Source organism: Amphibalanus amphitrite, unplaced genomic scaffold (genome assembly GCF_019059575.1).
Source record: "Amphibalanus amphitrite isolate SeventyFive unplaced genomic scaffold, NRLGWU_Aamphi_draft 001971F_arrow, whole genome shotgun sequence".
NCBI lineage: Eukaryota > Metazoa > Arthropoda > Thecostraca > Balanomorpha > Balanidae > Amphibalanus > Amphibalanus amphitrite.
In genome coordinates, this window is record NW_024883464.1 from 26,413 (window position 1) to 36,827 (window position 10,415).

Sequence of the window (10,415 nt, forward strand, 5' to 3'; positions counted from 1 at the left end):
TTCCAAACGGTTATGGAATAACATAACGTTTAAAAATTGTAAACATAGTTGGTAACCTGGCAAGAAATGTTTTTCCGTGTTTCACAGAACAATGGTGATGGGCCTGAAACCCCGGTCTGGCTCATTCGAACGACCGTGAAAAGAAGTATAATTGGAAACCATAAATTGGAACTGACGCCAGCTATGAAGGGCTAAAACGATGGGTGGCCGCTTTGCCCCGGGTGGCCGCTTTGCCCCACTCTCCCCTACTGATACTAGACGGCAGCTGGGACAAATGAGCGTCCAGCAAACAGAGTAATAACTGACGAATTCGCTAATATCACAAGCGTTCGGCCAAAACAGGAACAGCTGGGAAGTTCAATGACCATGGCGGACCATACATATGAACCAATACCCGAGATATCGTGATTACAACCAAACCAAGCAATAAAGCGCCGACGCCGGACAGTGTACCTCAGCTTCCCAGCAGAACAAAGGTGTGCTCGACAGATGGCAAGAAGATAGCAACAGTGATAAGCACTGCACCCGGCCCAATTACAACCAGCTGGGAGAAAGTCAATAATCAGGACCGATGCCACTCATGAGTCATCATACAGATAAAGATACTAGGCCTATCACGCCACACCGACGAATTATCTAGCCATGCTTATCACACCTGGAACACCAACGCGATAGTAATCTGGGTATAAAGGAACGGGACAGTCATGGAGGAGGTACCGAGGAGTGCACAGGACACCGGAGTGCACGGAGCATCGAGTCCGACTGGGCGGAGCGCAGAGGACACGGCAGTGCATGGAGGATGGAGTACGACGGGAGGAGCGCGACGGGCAGCAGCTGACGAGGGAAGATCCAGTACGACAGTGATCGAGAGCTGGATCGAGGAAAGTGCACGCTCTCAGCCATCGACAACGGACAAACTGCTATCTCATCGACCTCGCGGTGACCGGCTTGGTCAACAACGCCGTTCAAGTAAGAATTGCCACAGAAAGAAGTCTGCTCAATCCTTGCCAACATGCAATCATTCAGCTCCCGTCCCTCATATATTCACTCCGTGATTTGCACCAACCGGCTGATGGTTCAGGGATACCTTTCTCGGGCTGAGCGTGAGGATTAGGCGTAACGACAACACCATGTAAGCTTCTTTTTTTTTGGGGGGGGGAGGGCAAAGCGTTGATTGGGTATTAAATATTATTGATTGGGTTGATTGGTATTGGGTTGATTGGGTATTTTATTAAATGATCTTATTGTTTCTAACTTATTAATTCAAGACTAAATGCAGAAAAACAGGATATTCGCCCACGCTTCCCCATCTTCTTTTTAACGACTAAATTTGACTGAGGCCCGTCATAGAAAATAATAGCCTGCCGTTAAAATTATTTACCCAAAAGCGCTCTACACAAGAAACGCCAGCCAGTCAAAAACCGGCCAACGATACGATCTTTCTAGTGCTTTAATTATATCAATTGAAAATTTCAGGAGATACGAATAACCTTAATCCTTAGAGCTACTGGACGCTCGCAGCATTCGCTAGCATTCCATTGCCAGCTGCATTGCCAACATCACATATGCATTTATTTGAGTGCATCATAGTTAGTTGTAGTTGACAATAGATAAACCGGCCTTAGTAAACCCACGCCTCATCATCCTTCCCAGTTCCCTTCCAAGCGGCCACGCTACCGGCCGCCGCGCCGGGCCCACCACCGCGATACGCAACCAAAGTGTGACGTCATGACTAGTGGCTGGGGCATAATCAGCTGACGGCCCTGTGTTAAAGCAATGGGACGAAATTTCATCAGTATTTTTTAGAAGAAACTGGACCTAGTTAGATAGTTTGGGGGCCAGTTTCTAGGTAAACTGAGCATATTCTATTTTTCTACGCCCAAAAAATGCTATGTTTCAAAGCGGAAAGGACCAAATTTCGCGAAATTGTTACGGGCGGCGAAATTGACGCACCAAATACATGACCTTGAGACGCGAACTGCGACCGCGTCGGGAGGATTTCGGTGCGAAAGGTTTGACATATTTGAGTTTGAGCTGGATAAATATTTTTTATTCGTAAAAAGCAAAGGAGAAAATTCACCATAGAAGTTATTTTCAAAATCTTTTTTATTTTAAATCTATTATTTTAAACCTCTTGATCCAAAATGTTTTGTATTTCTGCGTCAACTTCGCCGCCAATTAGGTTTTCACGAAATTTTGTGCTTCGCGTTGTTAGATTTTGCAATATTTTTTTTTCATAGAGAAATAGATCATATATCGTTGTCCTAGATCAAGCTACTAAAACTATCTAACTAGGTCCAGTTTTCTTAGGAAAGATCGGCAAAATATTGCCCCATTGCTTTAGCAGGGGGCCGTCAGCTGATTATGCCCCAGCCACTTGTCGTGACGTCACGACTTTGGTTGCGTATGTGGAACAGGCCGGCTAGAGTGCGTCATTTGCCTGCGGCAGTGCCCAACCGCGCCGGGGCTGTTTGACAGGTCACCCGCACCGTGACCTCGCCACCCCCCCCCCTCTCCCTAGCCCACCTCCCCAACGGGCCAGCTCGGTAGTGACCTCTCCTTGAATTTGACATGGACTCGACTAAGGCTCAACGCCATCTAGTTACGTCTGGAGATCCTTACTAGATCCACTGTACATGACCTGACCTAAAATTCAAGTGACCTTGACACCCACCCTCGTGCATGGGAGCAACATCATATCCCATGTTTGAACGTTTGAAACCACGAAAAGACTGCATACGCGTGGCTAATGCGAGCCGACACACCGAATCGCGATTCCGGCCAAACATGGTCTCAAAAAGTAGGCCACAGGTCAAAGGTCATTAAGGTCAGGGTCATGAAATTTGCAGGGTAGGTGTATAATTAATCAACGCGAGGGTACTGAATGTTTCGTTGCGATCGGCCGCTTTTTACGCGACTTATTCGCAAAAAATCGAGGGGGGTCCGTTCGACTCCCCCCTATACGGGCGAGGGTTACCCCCGAGTTGCTGGGGGGCGTTAAACGCCCCCACTTTTTTCGCTGGGCCATACCAAAAAACGGCGCGCCGCAGGCGCGCCAAATTTTGGGTACCTGTAGGGAATTGATTGACGTTTATTGTGACAAAATTTCAAAAAAAAAAATCGGCCGGAAAATTTTTGAGATATCGAGGTTTCAGTGACGTCATGATTTCTTGGTTTTCGACCAAAAACGTTATATGTTCAAAAAATCATATAAAATCACAAAATAGACATACAGACATGCCGTAAACGCCATTAGACTGCTAATACCATGAACAATCAAATGGCTATCTTCGATTATTGATTATCATTCCGCATTTTCCAAAATCTTGAACTGAATCTTGGCAATTTCTCATGACTACTTCACGACCATGATACATGCGTTTCTTAAATTGAACTTTTTGAGCCAAAGACGTACACATATGATAAAACGAATGTCACCATCGTGTTCTACGCCCCAAATTACCCATAAAACATGTGTCACAGGCTGCGAATATCAGTTTTGATTTTCGGGGATATGTGCCTACCCGGTTGACCTGACCTTGACCCTGACCTATGCTTGACTGACCCCTACATGGAGCTGACACTCTTGTAGGCCTTATATGATGGATTGTGCACCATTTTGACAGAGTTTATGACGAGAGGCGCCCATTGTGAAGTCCTGAAGTCCATGCTACTGAAAGTCCGATTTCAGGTGTTTGACCTGACCTTGACCCGACCTGTGACCTCAAAATTCAACTTAAAAGTACTCATCTGAAGCGTCTCGTCGCGTTCTTTCGTTTGCCGCCTCGTGCGTTTCGCTGCGCCTATTGGTTCTCGAGTTATCGGCTGGGGGCGTTTAACGCCTCCCCCCAGCAAACGGTGGGTGGCGAAATACCCCAGCAAGTGCCGGGTTAAGGACCTGCATCGGCTCTGAAGGCTCAACTTGGCCTTTTCTGGACTCTGGGATCCAACACCAGCCCAAGCCTGTCTTTTAGGGTGCCACACTGACCCCTGAGGGTCCCATCCTTGCCTCAAGGACCCGCATTAGCCTTTGAGAGCCTAAGTCGTCTTTGATGGCCTCAAACTGCCATTTTCAGGCCCTGTACTGGTCTCTGAGGGCCTTAAACTGGCCTCTGAGGGCACAAACCAACCTCTAAAGGTCCCATACCGGTTTCTGATGGCCCATTTTCTGCCTCTGAGATCCAAGACTGACCCTTTTGTGCCTCTGAGGGCCCCGTACTGGCTTCTGAAGGATCGATACCGGTCTCTGAGGACCAATGTCAGTCTTATAAGGGCCTCACACTGACATCTGAGGCCCACATTAGCCTCTGATGGCTCCAAATTGAGACCCTATTTAGTCCCCAATCAGCCCATAAGGTCTCTGATGGCCCTATTTTGTTGTGTGGCTGGGGACCCATGGCTTACACCTTTAGGCGTCACGCACTGGCCTCTGAGAGCCCACATTGGCCTCTGGGGTTCCATACGGGCCTTTGAGGCCCCTATGGCAATGGGCCCCTGTAAGCTAGCACCGCCCCCCCCCCTCCGAGGTTTGGCAAAGTTGCCAAGTTGCCCCCACCCCCAAACGCCAAGTCTGCTACCGCCCCTGCATTCAGATGCATCCATTGTAAAAAATAACTTGCACTGCAGTGATTGGGGGCTGGGGCACTGGCTGCTAGCAATTTTTTTTCCCGGGAAACCGAAGTGGTAGTTCCTACCGGACGTCTGGCCGGACCTTTATTTTTGCATTTGCTTCTGGGCAAATCGACGCCACTGGGTGGGCAATTGTGGTGACTGGGTAGGCATTTGCCCACCCAGTGGGTATGTTAGAGGAGGCCCTGCTCAGATGTCATCAAAGGCACTCAAATGGCATCAAAGTGCCCTCAGCCGACATCAAACGGCCTCAGAAGTCCTTAAAGGGCGCCAACGGGCCCTCCGCCGGCGTCAAACGCCTCCGAAGGCGTCAAAGGGTCCTTGGCTGGCGTCAGAAGGCCCCCAACTGGTATCAGAGCACCCTAAACTGGCGTCAGAGGGCCCTAAGCTAGCGTCAAATGGCCCTCCGAATACCTCAAAAGGGCCCTCAGCTGGGGTCAAAGGGCCCTCAGAAGGCCTTGAAGGGCGTGAAAAGACCATGAGATGGAGTCAAACGGCCCTCCGAAGGCCTCAAAGGGTCCTTAGCTGGCGTCAGAAGGCCCCCAGCTGGTGTCAGAGGGCTCTCAGATGACGTCGAACGGTCCTCAGCTGGTGTCACACGACCTTCAGAGGGCCTCAGAAGGCCCTCAACTGGCGTCAAAGGGTGCTTAAAAGGCCTCAAAGGGCCCTCAAATGGCGTCGAAGGGCCCTCAGCAGGCCTCAAAGGGTCCTCAGCTGACATCAAATGGCCCTCAGCTGGCGTCAAATGGCGCTCAGAAGGCCTCAAAGGGCCATCAGCTAGGTCCAAAGTGCCCTCAGCTGACGTCAAATGGCCCTCAGTAGGCCTCAAAGGGCCCTTAGATTTTCGGGCCCTTTGAGGGCTTCTTCGTTGTGACAGCGCTGCTTTGTCGGTGAGGTGCGCGGTCGCCGTGGGTCCCTCGCACGCCGCCGGGACAGCGAGAGGTGGGTGATCGGGGCCGCCGTACGTGCCCTGGTACGGGCTTCCTGAATATCTGTTCCGACTGGTATTAGGAAAGTGAGCATGCCGCCTCAAAGTTGTGTCTTTGTAGTAGGTAAGTGGTATAAAAATGAGAAGAAAAAAAAAACGTTAAATTGCTGGTCTGTGATCTCGCTACGTAATGACTTTAATGTCAATGTGCCTTAGTAAATGCGCCCCGCTCATACACATCCGGACCAACCCGTGACAAGCCTCCGCTTCTAGCCAGGCTGGGTCGGTCGGCCGGCCGGCAGTCAGGCGCTACCCGCGCTGATTTCTGAGGGCCTTGCATCCACGCTTATTAATCGAATATTTTACGTGATTGTTAAGATGGTGATAATTACTCACTGAATCGTATGTGAATGAAACATGCTGCGTAAACAAAAATGGAACATTAAATGCTTTGAAAATTGAACGGGTACTGAAGTAATTGTTTTATCATGTATCGACAGAAGCTTAGTTTCAAGTCAACCGAAATATAATCGCGTTGGGGAACTTTTTCGGCTGGAGCCTGGGGCCCTTCGGCATGGAGGGCCCCAAGGCCATCTATAGAAGGTACAGTCACTCCCCCGCCGACCAATCAGAGACAGATCCTGAGTGACGTCACCCCTGATGCTCCATTCCTTTACAACGTAAAAATGACTAACTTAATTTGAAGATTTGTTGGCGACACTCTACACATATCGCTCAACCGTTGATGTCATTGGAAAGTCCAGCTAATTTTCTAGCGATAAAAAAGAGCAACAATATGCTAAAAAATGGCCAGTTTTGAAGATATATAGGATTTAAAAATCCTCTGCAGTTGCAGGAAAGCAACGTAAAAACGCATCGAGCTTATATTTTTACTATGAATAAGTCATTTTCAGTAAGTTTCTAGATATGGTATCGATTTATACAACAACTTTATTACAATATTTTTATTGCCTGGAACTTTATTTCAAAATAATATTTTCAAAAATGGCAACTGTTGGCAAGTAGCTTTGAAGCGATTGTGGCGCATTATTGTCCTGAGGCCCCCTTATGATGTCATCAAAAGTGGAGTGACATGGGTCTGGAGGGCCCAAGTTTGCAGGTCGTGCCCCCCCCCCCCCGTTCCGAAATCCTGTGTGCGCGCCTGTTTAGAGATATGCACCATCTATGCTCTTTGGAAGTGCCCCTACCCTCATTGAAGGTCGCCCCCATCACCAAGTGCACCCCCATCTCAAAAGCAAAAGTTACACCCCTGGGTCAGGTCACCAGGTCAACCAAAATTTAGGTCATAAAAAAAAGTTTGTCCCCTCACCACAGCAAGAGTTTTCGAGCAAATATGTTCAAACTTCCAGGTTCAAATAAGCTTACCGATATGTGCAACATATGTTTCGGTTTTTGTTATATCCTTGACAGATCATGACCTGAGGTCACCAATGCTTACCATTACGGTCAATGGGGAAACGATTCAAACTAACATGTTTGGGGTAAAATGAGAACTTACATGCATGAAACATTCATATCGTCTTCATATAATGAAGAGTACGTTATTGGAGGTGTCATGTCATATCAGGTCACACGAGGTCACTGAGGTCAAACACTATTTTTGCATATACCTTGTACAGAAAAGTATGTTCAAAGTGTTAGCCTGACCTTGACCTGAGGTCATGCCAATTTCTCTAGCAAAGTATGTCATGTTGCATATCAATCGAATCACCTAAGTGAGTGCAATACCTTGGTTTGACTATTTTGTCGTTCAATATTGGAAATGCGATATATATATATATATATATATATATATATATATATATATATATATATATATATATATATATATATATATATATATATATATATATATATATATATATATATATATATATATATATATATATATATATATATATATATATGCTCTTCGATAGCTTCAGCGGTGGCAGAGTCGTCCCACTGTAGAGCATACTGAAGAAGTTGCTCTTGATGTGCACCACCGAGGCAGCGTTCAGGGGACCTGACGGCAAGCTGTATAGTCAGAAGGACGGCATAGCCATGGGGTCGCCGCTCGGACCATTGTTCGCGAACTTTTACATGGCCCGTCTCGAGAACACTGTGCTACAGGACATGGACGGACCACCAGAGCTGTACGCTCGATACGTAGACGACATATTCGTCTGCGTCCGTGATGAGGAGCATCTGAAGACGCTGAAGACGGCATTCGAAGAGGCTTCCGTCTTAAGGTTCACTTACGAGGTCGGCGGCAACAAGATTGCATTCCTCGACACCATGGTCGAGAAGCTGGATGACGGCATGTGCAGTACCTCGGTCTACAGGAAGACAACGGACGAAGGACATTGTCTCAGCGCTCAGAGCGAGTGCCCTGAGCGGTACAAGCTGAGTGTGATCAAGGCATTTGTCAGGCGGGCTGTTAACAACAGTTCATCTTGGCAACATGTCCATGCAGAGCTCACCAGATCTCGTCAAATCCTCGTCAACAATGGATACAGCAATCACCTCGTCGATAATGAAATCAAAAGACAACTTGATGCCTGCCATCAGAGGAGCGAGAAAGGTGAGCAGAGTGAGCAGCAAGAGTGCGAGGAAAGTGGACAGAAGAACGATGAGAAAAGTCAAGACAAAACGGAGAAAACGGAGAAAATCAAACTGTTCTACCGCAGTCAAATGAACACAGCCTACAAAACGGAAGAGAGGGTCATCCGAGATCTCATCTTGACTAACGTCAAGCCGACAGACCAGGCGAAGAAAGTGACACTCATCATATATTACAACACGAGGAAAACCGCAGATCTCGTCATGGTCAACAACATGTTCAAGAAGAAGACACGAGACAAGGACAACAGACACTTACAGCAAGCCAATGTAATTTATCAATTCAGTTGCCCCGAAGAAGGTTGTAGACTTCTCAACAAAGATAAATACATTGGCGCGACTACCACATCCCTGTCCAGACGACTTACAATGCATAAACAACAAGGCGCACTGAAGAATCACATGCACAAAGAACATGACAAGGACATCACACGACAAATTTTGGTGGACAATACCGAAATACTGTGCTCTACCCATGACCAGCGAAGACTGTGGGTGTTGGAGGCGCTGTACATCCGTGAGTACTCGCCTCACATCAACAAGCAGCTCTACAAGTCGGGGTGCACGACACTCACGCTTTGGAGCTGAACAATGCGATGGGTATTAGTGATATCGGATTTAGGAGGGCTATATGACGTTTAGAGTATCTATGTATCTGTGCATAGAAGGGTGTCATATTACCAAAATGTGTCATGTGTCATGCATCCAAGTGTGGAACGATGTAGGTATATTAGTTAGTGTGTTTACTGAATGTGACAACTGCAAGAGGCCTTAGCAATTTATCACGCACAATATGTATTTAGTTTTTCTCCCTTCCATTCTAATAGCAAACTTAGGCTCTGTGCTTTTACAATTTAACCTTGTGATCATGAAGATGTAGATGTCTTCGAAAGCTTAAGGAATTTAATTTTGTATACATGTTATGTCTGAAACCTTTGCCAATATAATCGGACAATTATCAACATCTCTCAAGAAAACGATCCGAAAATACGAACACACAAATCGGAAGCTCATAAAAGCAGAATTCGCACTACGGTTCAATGAACAATATATATATTTGTAAAGTTAGGGAGCAGATTCTCTGATATACAGGTTTGATTGAATATGACAGCTAGTTGAGCGTTGATGATCTTCTTTTTGGTACTTTCTAGCAGTCGAAATACTTTTCTTTCTTCATCACACAATCTTGACAACACATCACGGGTATTTATTTGCAACGTTTCACTCATTCGATGAGCATCATCAGGCATATGTGTAATACAAGATATACATATGAATAATACGATGATCACAAGTAAATAAAAAGTATGCGGAGTCATATGTTAAAACAACATTCGTATTCGGCGTTCGATTATAAATGTACAGGTCGATGTTAACGTTAGGGTGTGAAAAGAATGCGTTTATGTCATCAGCGTGTTGTTTTTAATGACACAAGAGCACGTTCGGATGTTTTAGGAGACACTTCGTAGACACAAGTACAAAAACATGCATATCGAACACTCAAAAACTCACAAATCCAAAACGACAAATCACACCCATGCTTTCCGGTCACTTTCCGGTACCTGTCCCGGGACAGTGAAAAGAATGCGTTTATGTCATCAGCGTGTTGTTTTTAATGACACAAGAGCACGTTCGGATGTTTTAGGAGACACTTCGTAGACACAAGTACAAAAACATGCATATCGAACACTCAAAAACTCACAAATCCAAAACGACAAATCACACCCATGCTTTCCGGTCACTTTCCGGTACCTGTCCCGGGACAGTGACCGGAAAGCATGGGTGTGATTTGTCGTTTTGGATTTGTGAGTTTTTGAGTGTTCGATATGCATGTTTTTGTACTTGTGTCTACGAAGTGTCTCCTAAAACATCCGAACGTGCTCTTGTGTCAATAAAAACAACACGCTGATGACATAAACGCATTCTTTTCACACCCTAACGTTAACATCGACCTGTACATTTATAATCGAACGCCGAATACGAATGTTGTTTTAACATATGACTCCGCATACTTTTTATTTACTTGTGATCATCGTATTATTCGTATGTATATCTTGTATTACACATATGCCTGATGATGCTCATCGAATGAGTGAAACGTTGCAAATAAATACCCGTGATGTGTTGTCAAGATTGTGTGATGAAGAAAGAAAAGTATTTCGACTGCTAGAAAGTACCAAAAAGAAGATCATCAACGCTCAACTAGCTGTCATATTCAATCAAACCTGTATATATA